The sequence below is a fragment of the Anser brachyrhynchus genome (genome assembly GCF_964034855.1).
Source record: "Anser brachyrhynchus genome assembly, chromosome: 1".
NCBI lineage: Eukaryota > Metazoa > Chordata > Aves > Anseriformes > Anatidae > Anser > Anser brachyrhynchus.
Window position 1 is genome coordinate 44,413,639 of NC_137694.1, and position 19,423 is coordinate 44,433,061.

General features: G+C 40.3%; 1 long non-coding RNA gene across 1 annotated transcript; it reads left to right on the forward strand.

Annotated features, from left to right (window-relative positions):
• Positions 1–4,711: 4,711 nt before the first annotated feature.
• LOC308184632 lies at positions 4,712–14,764 on the forward strand. Its single transcript, XR_013942726.1, has 5 exons — positions 4,712–5,063; positions 5,612–5,694; positions 6,363–6,443; positions 12,711–12,826; positions 13,409–14,764. It is a non-coding gene; the product is annotated as an uncharacterized lncRNA (long non-coding RNA).
• Positions 14,765–19,423: the final 4,659 nt, after the last annotated feature.

Sequence of the window (19,423 nt, forward strand, 5' to 3'; positions counted from 1 at the left end):
CATGGCTCTGGCCAGAGGCAGGTCCCTTTTGGAGCCAGCTGGAGCTGGCTCTGATCTGACATGGGGCAGCTGCTGGGCTCTGCTCACAGAGGACACTCCTGCAGCCCCCTGCTACCAAACCCTTTCCATGTAAACCCAATACAGCCACTAAGCTTTATTCACTTACACAGTACCTATGTTGACTTCCTGCCACCGTTCCACCATTTCCTTTTTCCCATGTTTTTAAAAATGGAAGCTATATACAAACTTGTTTCTTATGAACTTAGAATAGTCTTTTAGTCTTAAGGAGAAATCTGTTCTTCAACTGCAAATCTGCCCTGATTTTGTGTTTGGGATTTTATCAATTAGTGTTGATATACTCAGCAGAGAAAAGGACAGAACTGTAGAGAGGAGTCAGGAACTCTGGAGACTGAGTTCTAAGAAAGAAGCTTTCTGGATTGTTTCATTATTTAGGAAGCAAAGAAAGAAACAGAGTCAAAATAAAAAACTTTTGAAAAATCATATCAGAGAATATGGAACATAGAAGACGTACTAAGAGTTCAAATAATTCTGTTTCCATGTTTCAGTTTAGCAAGTTAAACAAGCATTTAGCAACTGTATTTTTATGAGGACTACATCAGCATTTGCTCTGAGTGCAGAAAATATATTCTCAGGAAGTTCAAGTGCAACGTTTGTTAATTAGTTAGAGTCCTCTAGGAAAGTTTGTCAATTCTTATCTTTTTTTTTTTTTTTTTAAGTTTTCCTGAATTGTCTCGCGATAACTCTTCAAACATTTCAGCTCATTAAACACACTCAGATCTCCTACTCTGACATAACTAGGAGTTTTTAAACGTGTTGTTTTTTCCATAATTTGTTATAATTGAATGTTTTCTCTTTAGCAAACAAATGTTCTACTATGGAAATTTTAAGGAAAAAAAAAAAGTCCATTAAAATAGCCTCCCTCTTTTGTTCACAGTGGTTTAGACTGTCATTATACTGCTATTTTAATCTGGCAGAAGTACAGTCTGCTGTTGAAAGGAGTTGGACAGTTTTCCTTCTTACACTCTCTCCTGCCACTTCATCCCACCACTTCCCTTCTGCCATTCTTATGCCTGTGGCTTTGGGATGAGTTGCATCAGGGAACCACTCTGGCTGAAAGCTAAATTTTTTGTTGTTGTTGCTAGCCTAGTTTTCCACACTGCAAGTAATGCAATCAGTGCAAGGGGAGCAGCAGGAAAATGTGTCTGGAGCCAGGCAGGGAGGTGAACATGATTATCCTTCAATATTAATTTAATAGTCAGTTTAATCTAAACAGAGATTACTGAAGTCATTATGTGCTAAAGTTGGTTATACTGCTACTGTTTTGTACAAAATATTGATAACTTGGTAGAGAAATGATTTTCAACAGAATTAATTTGTCTGCTTTTTGAACCCATTCATTTTATAGCAAAAGACCAATTGCCTGAGAAATGCACTATTTCAGTTTGGATAAACTGAGTAATTTTTACAGCTGCTGGTAATATAATCTTGGCAAGCCTATAAGAATCTAATAGAGGTCTAGGTAGACTGTGCCTGCAGCCTTCAAAAGATGAATCTTCAAATATGTCTTGATATATTTGGGACCTGTAAGATCTAAAGGTTTGGCTGGTGACTAAGAGCTGGCCATGACTATAGATCAAACTTGTTTCAGTGGAATCTACAGGAGATTCTTGCTGCCAACTGCATTTCTGCCACTTTGCCAAAGGTTTCATTATTTCATGTATAACAAAAGTATAGTTAAGTGAATAAGAAACTAGGAAATATATTAGTACATTAAAATAAATAGAATCTAAATCACTGCTTAAATAAGAAAGATTGTTAGTTCAGAATTAACAAGTGTAATTTTGTGTCAAATTGTATTGTCATATAGATCTGCGAATCTTCCTTTTTTCTTTATCCCTCTGATTTAGTTCACCTAGGTCTGAGAATTTACTAGTATGTTCCATGATTACAGAAGGAATTCTGTTCCCTAGCACAGGATTTGAAATAAAACAGGTGTTTGAATCCCTGCAAGAAATCCTGATAATACTCCTTGAAACCTAAGTGAAGAGGATAACCATAAGTTGGCACGGGGTCTTTATGTATCACCTCTCTTTAGATTCCTCAGAGTGATGCAGTCATCTTCAAACATCTTGAGATACTTTTACATTCTGAAGGTGGTCAGTATAATTTCAACTTTAAACCACATGCCAAAACAGATATATACTTCTTTTGCAGCACTATATTTCAAGTGAAAGGAACATAAATTTTTATTCACAAATCTAATTTGTCACAAAATTATGGATAAAAAAAGCTGAAATGAGTATTGAAAAAAATCACAGATGGTTTAATTTACTGAATTTCTTCTGGTAAGCTTTCTCAAGAGAGTATTCCGGTATATTCAGTAGGCTTGAGGTCAGGGAAGTGTGGGTGACCTGGAAGTTGAACAGATTGATCAGGTGGTGCAAAGTAATCTTAGGGGAGCTAGGAGTCAAGCGGGGATGGGGAGCTGAGATGCAGGTGAGATGAAAAGGTGAATGAGAAGGACATAAGGGACTGGAAAAATATACTTTGAAATGTTCTCTCAACAAGTGATGAAGCCTGCAGATCTCTGACAAAGGGTGCTTGCTGAGAGCTGAACATACTTGCTAGTTGCTGGCAGTACAAGAATGCTTCCTGGCATGCTCCTGTACCATGCTTACATAGGAATAGTAATGTTAGTCCTATATTTTTCTACAGTATAGCTTGATTCTGCTTTCAGAAAATGAATGCAATTTCTCAGTCTGGAAAGAATGGGAATTTTCTCTTAAAAATAAAATAAGCTACTGGGAAGTCATTCAGGTTTCCTGTCCTAAAATTAACTCCTGGATATCACTCCCTTTTCTTGAGCTTGATGAAAATACAGTAACATTTTTGCTTTCGTGTTGTTTTACACTCACAGTTAAGCTCCTGTGAAATCAGTGTTTGTGTTTCACATGTTTTTCAGGGAAATAGATTAATGGTTTTGCATGAGTTAGACAAATGCATGCTATATGTTGACTTTTCATGCTCCATGGTGTTTCTGTTACATTGATTTCAGATATGGTCACAGATGAGAGACTGGTGTTTTGCAATAGCAGCTAGTGAGACAGCAGTGACAGGGAGTCTAATAGTAAATTGATCAAGGCTGAAAATCATTACACATTATTCTAATGTAGCCACTGCAGCCTGTAGTTGGCACATGCCATAGTTGGCTTAAGTAACCCAGAACTGGACCAGCAAAATAAACCAGAAAGAAGAATAACTGCTGTTGTGTAATTTCAAAGCTCTTAAGTAGATTGGAAGGAGATAAAGAAGCTGAGAAAAATGTCATCATAAGGAATTAGAAAAGAGGCAGGAAAAGCAAGTTGTGAAGTAGGGGGAGTCATGAGAAGACTCAAAAGAACTGGGAAAAATACAAATGTGACAAGAAAAGGCCAGCGAACACTAAAAACACATGGATGTCTGTTGTACAACATCTCCAGATCCCCAAGGCTGCTAGGATAACTGAATTAGATATGTGACATTAGGATAGCTGATATCTAGAATTAGTGAGGTCTTCTTAACAGAGCTCTTAATTCCCTGAAAACTTGTTGGTTTTGAATCCAAACCGTGTCAGAGTAATATTTACTTCAGATTTCTCTCTAAAAAATATTGAAGAAAGAAGATAAAAATGGAAGTGGAGTTCTTTCTCCCTAGAAGTTTGTATGACAAGGAAAGAGAGATTGGGTACACATTCAAGAAGAAACACTAATGAAGAAAACAATCACCATCATCTGTACAACATGGGAATTGTCTGAAAATGGGGAAGTAGGAATATTTGGAAATCATGCAGGCTTTAGGAACTTCATGAGTTTTATTCTTATCATCCTGTTTCAGAAAAGTAGAGAGCAGAAATAAGCTGGGCTCAGAGATTGCTGTGAGGTATTTTGAATAACTATGATCTTGTTGCCCTGAAAACATGATATTTTTAGCTCTTTCTAACTCTGAAATCTTAGGAATGCTTCCCAGCTCTTGGGTTCAGCTGCGCACCCTAGCTGTGTAAGGCCCATATTAAGGAACATGGTAGCATTTCCGTCTTCCCCACATTTCCTCCTTGTGATTCACATCCATGGATACACGTTAAGAGTGGCCATTGTCCTCTCTCACCTGTAGGCTCTTTCTTGGTTCTGTAGAGCTATGCTGCAAGCTCTCTCTTGACCTGCCTCACTGGAGTCCTGCAGACCAGGGAAACTCTTACCCAGACAGCAGGCAGGGGAAGGGTCAGCACCTTGGTGGCACTGGATGCTGCTTTCAATTGCCACCTGCAGCAGCTGAGCTCTGCAGTCAAAGCTTTGGTTGTGAGAGGAAGGAGGGGTTAAATTTGGTTATTTCCAGTCCTCCTGGGTTCCTTTCAAAGGGTGGATGGTGGAGCAAGCTGCCTTCTGGTTGATCTCAGTGTTAAAGCACTCCCTGAAGCAATACAGCTGTTACCATCCTTTTGCTTGTTTTTCTTGGCCTAGGTTTTCACTGAAGCCTCCTAGGGCACCAGTCTCTGTGTGTCTGACCAAGGGAAACAGAGCTGCTGTGACATCTGCCCCCAGGTCTTATACCCAGAGCCCAGACTGTTCACTGGCTGAACTTGAGTTAGAGGTTTGTCTGCGGGTTGTCTGTGGGAGTCACCTGTGCCACAGGTTGAGCAGATAATGGGGATGGAGACTCCAGGCATAGGAAAAGTCTGGTCTGCAAGATGTGGCATGAAAACAAGCATGCAGGGCCCAGGCTGTTGATGAGGGTAATGAATGAAAGTACAGGTGAGAGAAGTATAGCAGCAGAACTGGGGGAACATGTGACAGGAAATTAGGCGGTAAATTAAAGAAAAAATAAATGAGTGGAAGAGAACAGTAGGATGGCAAGGAGAAGGGAAGAGAAGCAGGAAGGGACTTTAGGAAGAAGAGTAGAACAGAAGTTCTCTAATTCTCTTAAAAAGGAGAACAGACAACATTCTTCCTAAAACAGCCAGGAGGAAGTCAGCATTTTTGTGTGCAAATTTAAGATTTGATGTGGGGGTAGGTTCCCTCCCAAAAACTCAAAATGAGAAAGTTTACTGAAAAGGGTGCAAGTTTAGAAGTGTTATATAATTTTGAAGACAGTCTTGTATTTTTTGGGGGGGAAGGGATGTGATACAATAATTTTGTATTCTGGTTTTGATTTTAATCAAAATGAAGAGATTTAGATGGAGAAAGAAGTAAGTTGTTGCTGAGAGATCTGTAGTCAGGATTGGACCAACAGCCATTCACTGGACTAACAACTAAGTGGTAGGAGACAAGTGGGAATAGGAAAAAAAAAACACAACCAAATAAAACCTAGTTAGATACAGCATAACATAGTGGGTAGAGATTACATCCCTGTAACATAAAGGAACTTTATTTAACAATGCAGAGGTCTCTTACGGCCAGCAGCTGTAATCTAACTAGCCTAACAAGCCAAAGGAGGTTAATTTGCTGAGGGCAGGGAAGAGCTGTGTGTTATTTATAGCACAAATTGCTGAGCCTGCAAGCATCTCCTATGCCCTCATTATCCTTTTTGGAAGCATCACAGCAAGTGTGTTTTTCAGGCTCTATCCTCTCCAGCTAATGCAGTTTTGGTTAGCCCAAGTCACCTGAGCTGAACCGTGCCCTTCTGAAAATACTTCTTAAGGTTAAGCATTACTTATTTGAATAATTACAGAAATAATTGCCAGAGGACTTTGAAGGCTGAAGCATCATCTGCCTGTGTGAAAAGGAAATGGCCTATGTGCTTCTGAGAATTTTTATGTTAGCTTCACAATTAATTTCTGTTCCTGAATTACAAATGAAGAAGCTGTACAGGCTTTTGGCAATTTTGGATATATTTTCTCCTGTCTGTGTAGTGGGACTAGGATGTTCTGAGGCAGGAGTAAGCTTTTGAAAAAGACTGCCAAATGATGTTATATATCCCTCCATTCCTAAGACTGTACTGCTAAAATATAGCAGTGGGGCAACAAGTGAAAGGAAAAAACACACTCTTTTCTACATAAGTACTTGTGAAATTATTAAATCAAGAAAATAAAATACATAATTTTGATAATTATGCTTAATGTAATACACTTTAAGGCTAGATGTGAAAATGACATACCTCTGTCCTCCTGCTTCAGTAGACTGTGGAACTGCCCTTTTTTTTTTTTTTTTAACCAAATTTAGTAGTTTCTGTTTAAAGTTTCAAAATACTCACTCTTGGATTATAAATTCCAATGGATGTCTTTAGAGACATTGTTTCTATGACTGATTTTTCTGATAGATAATATTTTGTACTACTTCAAGTTAATTTAATCTTTGTTTGATTTACAGCTTTCAGCATATCTTTGACCGTTTTTCTGAGTTCAAAGGGCGTTTCACTAGGGAAAAAAAAAACAAACAAAACACCATTGTGTAAGTATGTCTCAATTACTGTGAAGCAGATTCTTATCTTTCCATAGCTGCAAAACTTATTCATATGGACAAATAAATGATCTTTGTAAAAATAAAACATAAAAAGATAAAGTTACTATAATTTATTTCTTTTTAAGAAAATATTTTGTTAGCTATTACTTAGTGTTTAATTTTTAACATCATAAAGAGCATATTATAATTTATTTAACACGTGACTAACAAACATTTGAAGTTTGAATAGCTATAATAATACTAGTCTATGAAGGACAGTGTTATATGTGCATATGAGCAAAAGTCTGGCATTTTCTAACTTTTAAATAGTTAATGGGTTCAAATGTAATTACCTAATTATTTTAAAGTATCATTAAATATTAACGAGGCACTCACATTAGGCAACACTATATTTACTTTTACAGTTTAAGAAAGATATTTTATTAGTTTTCCCCAGTAGTAGAAGGAAAATAATATTTCAGAATGACATAAATTGTTATTCATACCAAAAATACAACTCTAAGAAATAAACAGCATTCAGCATGAATTTTTAGAAAATTAAGCTCTCAAATAGCTGAAAGGTTAGTTATCTTTCACCATTTTTGAGGAATGCCAGTATTCATTTCAATTTGAAGCCTCTTAAAACCAATAAAGAATATTCTGAAAGAAGCAAGAATAAAACCTTTTTTTTTTTTGTTTTGATTCAACAGTAACACTCCTCACAAGTTATATTTTTGTTTTAACAGGAGAAAATCTGTTTTCATCAGCATTAGGGCAGAGTGCCTCTCCACTGCCCACGTGCGAGAGAATGTTTACATAAAGGCTAATGTTTTCTCTTTGTTACTATGTGAATAAAAGCAGGTATTTTTAGAGCAAGTACTGATACTCGTCATATATATATAGAGAGAGAGAGAGAGAGAGAAATCTGTACTCTTTTTTTTTTTTTTTAATAAAGAGATTCTTATCATCTGTCTGAAGTTCACAAACATTAGAACTTCTCTGCAAATTAGCTCAGACAGTTAAAATAAGCTCTTCAAGAAACTTTCCTTCAGAATTTTGACTATGTGGCCACTCCACACTGTCAAAAGCCTTTTTATTATTTAAAAGTTGTGTGTACTTCCAGGAGAACAGAAATATGGGAGAAAATATAGTCAACAGTTCCTTCATTATTCTGGAATCAGTCCAACATTGGATGGGTTCTGGGTTATCAGGTTTGTGGGTTGAAACATCTTTAACGCCATTGATGAATAAAAGTCAGGCCAATGTAGCATACATTCTTGTGATCTTTATTCATAATTGCATCAAGAAAGTTCTCAGGTGCCAAGAGTACCGCTGTAAAATATGCAGAGTGCCTTGGAATTAGGACAATGTCGTAGTCTGAAATGAGCCCAGCACTGGTTGTTTTGTTATTAACAAAGTTTGCATCTCAGATGGAGAAAACAGGTAATCTAAAAGATCTAGACACACAAGACAAATGGGTTTCAGAATTTCAAGAGACTTTGCATAAGCCTAGCAATCTTTCTTCCAGAGATTGCGGCATGTTCCATCTAAGTAGCTTGCAATTTTAACTATTGCAATCAGATAAGTGCGGGGTTAGTATTTTACAGATGATAGAAAACTGAAATCCAAATAGAATTTGGAAAGACATTTCTTAGCCCCACCATTTAGACAATCACCCTTAGGATTTGTCAAGCAAGTCATTTCAAAACCAACAAACCTAATTTTTTAATCGAAGATGAGGAAACTGTACACTAAATGAAACACAAAGGCATACTCAGAACAGCATAGATGTAAAGTTTGTTGTTAAATTTGTCTGCTGCTGGCTTGAATATTTTTCTTCTGTGGAATGTGATATCAAATGTGAACTTTCAGCTGTTAGCTTTCTTTTTGCTGAAGTTGTGGAAAATACAGTGTCGAAAAGTTGACGCTGACTACATTTGTTCTGTTTGCTTCATTTAAGGTCTGCACTGAGGAACCTCTCAAAGGTGGCTTCCTTTCTTCCTCTTGATGAATCTCTGAGATTTCTTTCTGAGGGTGAATGTATGAACCTTGCTTCTGAAAGGAAGGTATACACGACTATGTGGAATACAGAACATAATCTTACTTTGTGAGATTACTTTCACAGAATCACAGAATTGTAGGGGTTGGAAGGGACCTCAAAAGATCATCGGGTCCAAGCCCCCTGCCAAAGCAGGCTCCTTAGAGCAGGCTGCCCAGGTAGGCGTCCAGACGGGCCTTGAATATCTCCAGAGAAGGAGACTCCACAACCTCCCTGAGCAGCCTGTTCCAGTGCTCTGTCACCCTCACTGTGAAGAAGTTCTTTCTCATGTTGGTGCGGATCTTCCTGTACTCTATCTTGTGGTCATTACCCCCTGTCCTGTCCCCACAAACAACTGAAAAGAGGTTGGCCAAATCCCTCTGTCTCCCACACCTCAGATATTTATACATATTGATGAGATCCCCTCTCAGTTTTCTTTTCTCCAGGCTGAACAGACCCAGGTCTCTCAGCCTTTCTTCATAGGGAAGATGCTCCAGGCCCCGTATCATCTTTGTGGCCCTCCACTGGACTCTTTCCAGGAGATCCCTGTCTTTTTTGTACTGGGGAGCCCAGAACTGGACACAGTACTCCAGGTGAGGCCTGACCAGGGCAGAGTAGAGGGGGAGGATCACCTCCCTTGACCTGCTGGCCACGCTCCTTTTAATGCACCCCAGGATCCCATTGGCACTCTTGGCCATGAGGGCACACTGCTGGCTCTTGGTCAACCTGTCATCCACCAGGACCCCCAGGTCCTTCTCCTCAGAGCTCCTCTCCAGCAGGTCGTCCCCCAGCCTGTACTGATACATGTGGTTGTTCCTTCCCAGGTGCAGGACTCTACACTTGCTCTTATTAAACCTCATTTGGTTTCTTCCTGCCCATCTCTCCAGCCAGTCCAGATCTCGCTGAATGGCAGCACAGCCTTCTGGCGTGTCAGCCACTCCTCCCAGCTTTGTGTCATTGGCGTACTTGCTGAGGGCAGACACTATTCCCTCATCAAGGTTGTCGATGAAGATGTTGAACAAGACCGGGCCCAGCACCGACCCCTGGGGAACGCTGCTAGTCACAGGTCTCCACCCAGACTCTGCGCCGCCGATCACCACCCTCTGAGCTCGACCAGTCAGCCAGTTCTCAACCCACCTTACTGTCCACTCCTCTATCCTACACTTTCTCAGCTTTGCTATCAGGATGTCATGGAAGACAGTATCGAAAGCCTTGCTAAAGTCAAGGTAGATGACATCCACTGCTCTCCCCCCATCTACCCAGCTGGTGATGCCATCATAGAAGGCAACGAGATTGGTCGAGCACAACTTCCCCTTGGTGAATACTTTGATGTAGTTTCATGTAGTTAGGCGATTTGTTATAAGATGATTTGATGTGGTTAGATGGTATTGATAAAATCAAACTAATCTTTCCATTAAAACACAGTAGCATGAGTAGATGACAATGCATTTCATACAAAAGAAACGCAGTCTGTGGCATTTCTGAAGTGCAAAGAAGGATAGAAACATTTGGAATGCACTTTAGAACCACAATGTTTTAAGTCTACTGTGAGACTATGAATCTAAGTCGATTGGTAGTTCTGCTAAGGTTTACATCATTATCACTAGCATACAGAGTCACATACGATGATGTTACTTGAAAATATCTTGTTGCTAGTCTTCAGATATTAATTACGGGTGATGATTCACATGATAGTTGAGTTGATCTAACAGCTTGTGGCTATTGAGAGGGGCAGTCCTGCTTTCCCTTGCTCTGCTTCCATATGTGCCTCTATCCCTGTATTCTTGCATGACTTTTAGTGATCTGAACACTCACAAAAACAGCAGAAAACCATTGTTGCTGTTCTGTCAGGTTTGTTTTCTGCACCTGAGCAAGATACACTGATTGACCAAAGGGCTAGTTGGATGCTGTAGGGGTTAGACCATGCAGATAGGTATGGAAGAGTGGGAAGGAGTGGAGCTCCCCTTTTGGAGGCAGCTCTTACACTGGCTGAGGTGTCTGATGAAGTCTCAGCCTGAGAGGTGCAGAGGGAGAGCACTACTTTGCCCCTAGACTGGGCTCCTGGTCCTCTGATGTCTCCCTCCAGCCCTGTGGGGATACATGCCTGGACATCCACTGCAGTAGGATCACTGGTTCCCCTTCCTGGTGCTTGTGGATGTATGGGTACAACTCACTTGTCCCAATAGACTTCCCAGCCCTGTGACTGGGTGGTTATGTTACACTTAAGTGATGGAGTCAAAGACAATATACCTAGCTTGTGTGTCCATAGAGTTAGTTGGATGACTGTAATGCCCTCAAAGCTATTTCTTTAACAAAACTTCTAACACCTGTCATGAATACATTGCATACCACAAAATGGTCTTGACAATAATATTTGACTGTGGACCCCATGGTGGACAGTCACCTCAAAAGTACACGCATTCCTGTAGTGGGTGAAAGTTGTGAAAATGTGCTTGATTTTCTTCCAGACTCTCATGTGTCTTAAGTGCTTTGCAGTCATTGTTCACCTTTCAGGTTGAACTTCAGACCATCTAGAGCACAGCCCAACCAAATGTTTACATTTGTGGTGGGCTGAAGTACTACTGAAATCAAACACTCTAGCTTGTACTGTGCAACCATTTTCCTATATCTCAATAAGACTCAGATGGCTAGATTTTAAAAAAAAATTGGACATACTGAGGTGACAGACTCTAAATATAATTAGAGATATCTTTAGATAAAATGTGATTGTTCTTTTTTTTTTTTAATTTTTCTTTATTATTATTATTTTTTACCGTCCATCTTCATACTGCTACAAGATGCATGTGTGAGGGCGGACTATCATATGCAGCATGATTTTTCTGTATTGTCTTTGTACTCTTGCCATTCCTTTCAGTGATTTAGTGAGTTTTCATTCTGCGTCCTAATCTACATTGTAAATTTCTGTGGCAGGGATTGCCTTTTAATATATGCTTTTGCAGCAACACTACAATTAGATGTAGTTCTGACTGGAACGCTCGGGGTCTGCCGTAAGACAAATAATTACTAATCATAATTATACACATAGCAGCAATGTGCCTGACAATTCCATTATTTGAGGACTGGCTGATGTTCCAGTAAGAACAGTAGTTATTCCTTCTTTTCCAATACCTCTTTTTTTTTTTTTTTTTCCAGTCCACATATAAGCAAAATCCACAAAATGACAGCAATTCAGGGAATGTTTAATCAGAACATTTTTGAGGTTGGACTTTTAGCAACATGGAAGCAATGTATTGAACAGATCTAGTGCTGCACAGAAAACGGAACAGGGCTGAGTGGTGAGATGCTTTACCAATGCTGCCATCTTTTGTTTTGTTTTGATATTGCTACTTAAAAAAAAATAATTCCTGGGAGATATGGTCAGGTTCTATAAAGTAAAATACCCCCTCTACAAACACCTGAAGTTTTTATTTTTTTTCCCCTAAAGTCTCTCAATTTTTGTGTAAATAAGCTCCTTCAACACATCACTGCATTTTCCTCGACCGTGACTACGTGCAGTCTTTTATGTTTTTAATAACTTCATCAACTAGGTCACAGAAACAGGTTGTATTGAACTGCTGTAATTCAAAATAAAAATTAAGACTGAGAAACAGAAGTCAAAGGAATGACAACAACAAATTTGTCCAGTAGTACTAGATGCTTCTTGAACTCTTAAAAAGTGTCTTCTATGGCTGGAAGTGGTGATGGGAGTAAAGACAACAAACTCCTTCATTCTGAGTTTGTGGAAGTCAAGAACCCCTTTTCTCTTCCCACGCAATGGTTGATTTGAGATTTCTGTCAGATAGGGTCTTAGCTTAATTTTCAGTCGGTGATTCAAAATGTTGATTCCAAATTAAAACAATGTGTGGAGATTTTTGAGTTTTATTTATTTATTTATTTATTTAAATCAGAAAGTTTGTCACTGGATGATATCAATTTCTCATATCTGAATGAATTAATAGAAAAAAGTGATTTTGAAAAGGCTTTGGTTTTCCAGAAGCTTTACAAAATGGTTATTTCAGATTTTGGCTTACAATTATAATTGTTTTTTAGTCAGTGAACATGTAAAACTGAAATCTGAAGGTAACATTTTGAAATTACAGACATACTTTATTTAAATTGAACCCTACTGATTTTTCTGTTTGTTTTAATTACAACCTAGTTTTGTCTGTGTTTTGATGTATTTTGAAAATGAATATGGTTAGATGTTGACTTGAATGGAATATAACATTTCTCAACAGCTCTAATCTTCTCAGCCAGAGGAAACTGAACTTTGTCCTTGTTTCTAAATACTAACTCCTGGACAGATTGAAACAAGCTGGTGTGATTAAAGTCCCTGTCTTGGCAACTGCATTTGGTATGTAAGACAATTATGCCAGTCCAGCTATTTCCAGAAATGCTTTTTAAAATCCATTCAAAATATCAAAATTAATAATAAGAAAATACAAGTTTTCATCTGGATTTCTGCTGTTTTCCTTCTCATTCTTACAATACATTTTAAATGAGGTACATTTTTTTCATGGAGGATGACCTTTTTATGAGAACTGGTTTGTGACGTCCAATACAGCTCACAAGTTATGTGTTATAGAATAATGATCTGGTTGGGAACAGACTTGATCACCCAGAAATATTTGGATCTGTAACACAATTTCACATCTGCCCCCTTAAAAAAAATAAAAAAATCCACTGTAATTTCCTTCTGTAACATTGCTACTCTGGCATTTTAGGAATGGAGAAAGACAACTTTTTGTTTTCACATTCTTTTTTATTACTATTTTTTTCTTGGACTTTTTCTACTTGTGGTGCTGTTGGCTAGGTAATTTATGGAATAATATCAGAGCCCTAGACAACTATGCTGGTTGCCAGAGGCTTGGCAATTGGATCTAAGAAGTGTTTTAAAGATGTGTTTTATTTGAAATTCCTTTTCTGTTCTTCACAGATGAAATCCTGCTGCCACACAAATTTATTATGGAATGGGAAGAGAGCAGTGGTGAAAAGAAGGTGTGTGTTTATAAAGGCACCTGAAAAACAAAACTTTAGAGAAGCTGAAGCCTGCTGGGGAAATAAATGGGCCACTTGCAAAGTCATGCATTTGGACAAAAGATGGTGTTTTCAAAGATTGCGATGGGCGTTAGGGTAATACTTCAAAGGCTATGGTTAACATTTGCATTTGTACAAACTAAAGCAGTGCTCAACAGATGTCTCCCACCCTGATTCTTCAAATGCACCGCTGCAGCCCTGACTGTCCTGTTGTCCTGCAACCTGCTGCTGAGTCCTGTGCCTTTCTGTGATCCTGTGCTGGTATCTGGCTGTATGCTGCTGCCCCTGCGTATGTGAGCACTTCTTACTGACCAGATCTCAGTGGCCCTGGGGCTTCTGTATCACCAAGCTTTGGGAACAGGGCAATAGTTGTTTTGATTAAGGGCTCTTCAGAAACGAAACATTTTTTCTTGTTTGGCTTGTTTGGAAGAGAGCATGGAGAAGAAAAAAAAAAATGAGGTGAAGCAGCAAGTAGAGCCAACACTGTTTTTGTTTCATGGGATCCTCTTATTTAATAAAATGGATGAGCTTTCTAGGAAGCTCTAGAGACAACCCTGGTAGTTTTTTATCCCTTTTCTGATTGCTTCTTCTTTCAAATGGCAGCTCCCAGGTGCTCTCTCTTACTTCCTTTTATTTTAGGATGGCTCCTCACTGAAGCTCCAATTCAGGTCCTCAGCTGATCTTTGCTTGTATCTCTGCAGAATTTCCAAATCAAACTTGTTTTTCCTTTCCCACCTGGCTGCATTATTGACTTTCTATCTCTCTGCTTTTATACTGAGCAAGTGCATGCAGTGTTAGCAACAAGCTATGTGAACAGAACCTCTCTGCAGCAGCATTTTATCCACATCCCTGTACCCCATTACCACTGGGAGTCCCCTTAGTTTTGACTAACATGTTACCACAGCCTTAGCAAAGCATGACTGCCCTTTGCATGGGATAGAAATGTAGGTTTCAAGTTAAAAAAAAAAAAAAAAAAAGAGAGCGAGAGAGAGACACAAGAATGCTTGATGAATCCAGTTTTACTGGAGTGCTACCTTGAACTGAACAAAACAAATACGTTACATTAAAAAAAGAAAGGTACATAGTCTAAACATCCCCGGGCCAAGCTGGAATTTCAACACAAGAGCACTGAGTGACGTTATGTCTGGGCTGCAAAGTCCTGCTGACATAGCCCTGTCATGCTGTTATGCAAAATTTCCCTCATTTCCACATGGAATACCTCCATGCTGGCAAAGGTGTAGCTACACAAGGAGGAGGGAACTGCCACCAGTTAGGGGAGCATTCACTGCTTGTACATAGGGTGCCCACTAGAAAGTTAAGCAGGGTATGGGCAGAGTCATAGCTCTGGCAAACTAAATGTAACTGTAGTGGGAATTAACAGGAAAAAAAAAAAGGTAGGTTTTTCAGTCTTAACAGCCTTTTGATAGAGGAAAGATTCTACTGTAAAGACAAAGTGTAATTTTTATTTTAAAATGTATTTGACTCAGCTTCCTACAATCCTTAAGTCACGAGGGATGGGAAAGTGATGGTCCTAGTAGCACCTGGCTTGGGGGAGAGTGGCACTGTAATGCCAAGCGTATCAGAGCAAACCTCAGACAAGTCAGTTCTCAAACTGTACTGAGAAATGGGGTAGTGTCAGCTGTAGCAAGCAAAGCGAGTGAAACAAGGACTTTTTACCTCAGGGAATCACGGGTATGTCTATGAGGTATATTGTGTGCCAGCATGAGCTTGTGACTACCATAAGTATGTTGTGTAAAGTTACCTGTAGCAAGCTTGTCCCTGAACACAGGCATATTTAGTATGGCAGAATGTTTGCTTATTGGAAATAATGCTGCCAACCCAAACATACAGAAATTGAGTGCCAAGCCCCCTCCCCCCCCCCCCAAAAAAAAGCAGACAATACTGCCTTTAAAATTTTTAAAATTACAAGATTAAACCACCACCAACAACAACCTAAAGCAATGCATTTTTTCTTCTTTTTATCTGCTGTCTGCTCTTGGAACATTCATTGTCTGCTTATAAGCTCACTGCATTGTGTTGAAAGCTAGGAATATGCTTAAAAAATTAAATCTCAGACTCCTGGGTAATTACCTGACTATAGCCTCCACAATACTCGCAAAGCTATTGGGTAGCACAGGAGTTGTGCTGCGTTTGACTACTCTGGGTTGTATAACCGGGGAGATCCTCACTTGTGAGCCATGAGGAAAGTGGATTTGAATGCTGGGTTGGGGCATAAACATATTTACATGTGTACAGTAGAAGGCAAATCTTAAGTTTAGAGGATATGTAAGATGTTTAAGGATGTGGACCAGCTTGCTCTTTGGGTCTCATTAAGGCAGTTTAAGATGCCCTAGCCCCAGCTGCTCTATTTCCTCCAGCTCTGGAAACTTCTGCCTCCCCAGCTGAGCTGGTGGGATGGGAAGGATGCTATAGCACAATGTCATCACCTTTCCCTGCAGTTTAAGCTCAGGCAACGGACTCTGAACAAAGGTGCATGAGGAACACTTGCATTTTCTGTCCTCTTGGTGGTGGGAGTGAGGATCCTACCTCACAAGAGTGAAGAGATGGAGGGTGACGTGCATCTGGAGAACAGTAATATCTTAAGTCATCTCCAGTTCTCTGTAGAATAAGCATGTGTCTAACCCAAGGCAAGGCTGTAAAGGTGCTGGTAACGTGGCTTGATATTACAGACACTGAAAGTTCCTGCCTCTAAGGGGCTTTCTGCTTTCTCAAAAGAGATTGCAGTAACGGGTAGTGCAGGAAGGAGTGTGCATGAAAAGCAGAGGATCAGGTGTCACCTCACCGGAATGTATTTGCTCTTCAGACTGAGGCTGAGCCACAGAAACCATTTGGAGTTTTACCTCTGCATTAGGTAGGAAGCTGCATTCCAACCAAGTAGCAATGTGTCTTCTGCTCCATCACTACTCGTGTCTATCTGTGATTAGATCCAGATGGAGCTGTCTCACACAGGGCTCTCAGGCTGGCTACTGCTGCTGCTGCTGCTTTGATTTTAATGCCCTGTATTTGGAGTCAGATCCTGATCCACATCAAAAAGCAAACAAACCCCAAGAGCAGGAGTGCAGATGATGTATTAATATAAGCTGTCTGGGTGTTTACTCCATTTCTGACATTTATGCAAGGCTCTTTCTTGTCCTGGGGATATTATTACCCAACATAAGTATTTAATGCAGTTGGTATTAGATTAGCCTTTTTATATTCATTGTAATTTTACATAATGCTTGCCTGACCTCACGTGCTGGGAATGATCACAGCGGTGTGTGTGCATGTGTGAGGAAATGCACTGCTCCATCCTGGCTGTCCTGCTCCTGCCCTTCTGTCAGTGAGACAGCAAATGGCTGCCATGGTGGTCTCTCTGCCAGTCTCCAGGGTTTTTCAAATGAAGTTCCTGGCTGAGGTGGGAAGAAGGAAAAAATGCTCATTTCTGATCCTGTATGGTAGAACCCAGAAGGGCTATGGAGATATACGGAGAAGTGCAGCCCAAAAGCTGGCGAAAACAGCTGGGTAGAAAAAAATCACTGGGGTGAGGAAAATGTCGCTTTCAAGACAGCTACATTTCATAAACTGGAAGTCTCTCTATGCATCCATTGCCATGTGACAGAAAACCACACACTGCACAAGGCTCACACAAGATTGTCATGTGAGATGAAGAGTCTTTAAACCTTTTTACCCTTGCAAGGAAATATAAAAAGGCTTCCCAGGGCAAAAGTGTGTCATGAAAAATGTAGTTGTCTAAAGTGAACACTTTTCCTTTTGACTTGTTATATGCAGCTAGATAAAGATATTGTTTCTAAATAACGTTGCTGCTCAGCATTCAGGCATGTCGTGAGGAATTGGTAATATTTTTGTGATGCCTCAAGTGTGACCGGTGAATGTTCCTTAATCTGCAGCAGTGCAAAATTGCTTGTATGTAATGGGGAGGAAGGCTGATTTTTCAGGATGGCAGATGAGGAGTGCTCTTCTGTTCCGTCCCACCGGCACCACTCTGATGAGCCCATCAGAGCACTGAAGATGCATACAATGAATGCTAAGCACATCGTGCAAATAAGCACAATAATAATAATGTTGAAGATGGGAAATGAATAATTTCTCTAAATGAAGCTTGGGCAGGAATTCAGATAGAAAGTATGTAATTAAACCAAGCTGGAACTTGATCAAAATACTGAAATGGTACAAGGGAAAAAAAAAAAAAAGTTCTTTAATGACTATTAACAGGAAGGACCTTGGCTTTTTATTTCATCCAGGAAGAAGACAACTGCTAGCACCAGGAAAGGCTGGATTCCCAAGAGAATGTCCCTCCTACTCCCACATGTTTTTCCCATGGAGAACTGCTATCTTGTGCTGCCAGGATAATATCCATCAGTTCTGGAAGTGGGGCAGAGACTTTGGGGCTTGAGCCTGATCTGAGAGGGGGAGGGCTGCTGGCTGAGCTGAGCACAGCTGGTGCTGCTCCTGGCTGAGGATGCAGGCATGTCTGGAGGCAGGTTTTAACACCTGGTTCTACCAAAGTGGGTGAAATGACTGCTTATGCCATCCCACTCTAATCCAAACTCTGACAAGACCTGACCCTTGCTTAACTTGGACTCTCCCTTACAAACGTTACTTGCAGTCCTGTGAAAATCTTAGGAAAAAAGATGGGCAGCAAGGATCTTCACTCCATCACAAACCACAGGGATACATTTGCTAGTATGTGATGAAGACTCAAAACTGCTGCTGACTTTATGCCAAGTGGTTGCCCTCTCTTCTGCTCTGATGGCTGGAGGACATAAAGTATCCAGAGAGCACTTCTGTTAGCTGGACAAAGGTTGAACTTCGGTTGTGTTTTTGTGGAGCTCAGTGCACAATTAACCTAGCACAATTAACTGTGGCATAGTTCACTGTAAATCCTTACACTATAAATGGATTGTAATCACTACATTTCAGTGACTACTGAAAGGCAATTTGAAGACTCAATAAAGCAGGATGTTGAGATTAGAGATTGCAGCACTGGTCTTTTGAAAGGATTTGAGGTAAAAGGAGTGTGCGCTACATGCAGTGCTGTGTAATGCTTATGAGGAGGCTGTGTGTGCTGGCAGGGGCTGGTCAGGCTGCACATGGCTGCATGGGCTCATGGGGAGAAAGAAAGTTTAGGCCATCATTCCAGTGCTGGAGGAAAGGAGGTGGGAATGCATCACCAACTACGTCATGTACCTGTAGTCAATAGTCAGGTGTGGCAACCCTATACCTTTTTCTTTCAATTCCTGTAGAAGACAGATGGTGCTTAAAGCATGGTTTTATTCCACAGCATGAGTACAGTCTTGCTGCTCAATTGACCCTACCAAAGCCAGAGTGTGACTTTGCCGTGCTCGTGACTCTGAGGAATGGTTCTACAGCCACAGGGGTGTTGTTGTCTGTGTGAGACTCAGCAGGCAAGGAAGATTTTGCAGAGAAAGGTACTGCTAAATGCCACAAAGCCAGATCCTCAGTGGTGTTAAGGTCAGTAATGTTATGGGAGCTTCTAGCAGCTGGCACTCTGTCGTGAGTACCCAGGTGGTGACATAGCACAGACCAATGCTCTGTGACTACCTACATCTGCTGCTGGGCTAAGACTGAGAGAAATTAAGACATTGGGAGCAAAGTTGTTCAGACTTGGACAATCAAGGGAATGGCAGCTCAATTCATACCAACTACCTGGGAATCCCAGAACGGGAGCTGAGGGAGTGTCCTGTGGTAGCTTTCAGTAGCTGGTCTATGACTTAGGCGTGGTGAATGTATGAGCATTTGGCTATAACCTTTCCTGGAGTTACTGAGTGCAAGTCTATAATACAAGACACATCCAGCTTCCTTCCCACTGTGCCTTCGTGATCAGGGCTGTGCTGAGGCCTATCCATGCTTAAGGTGCTATGAATCAGATCCA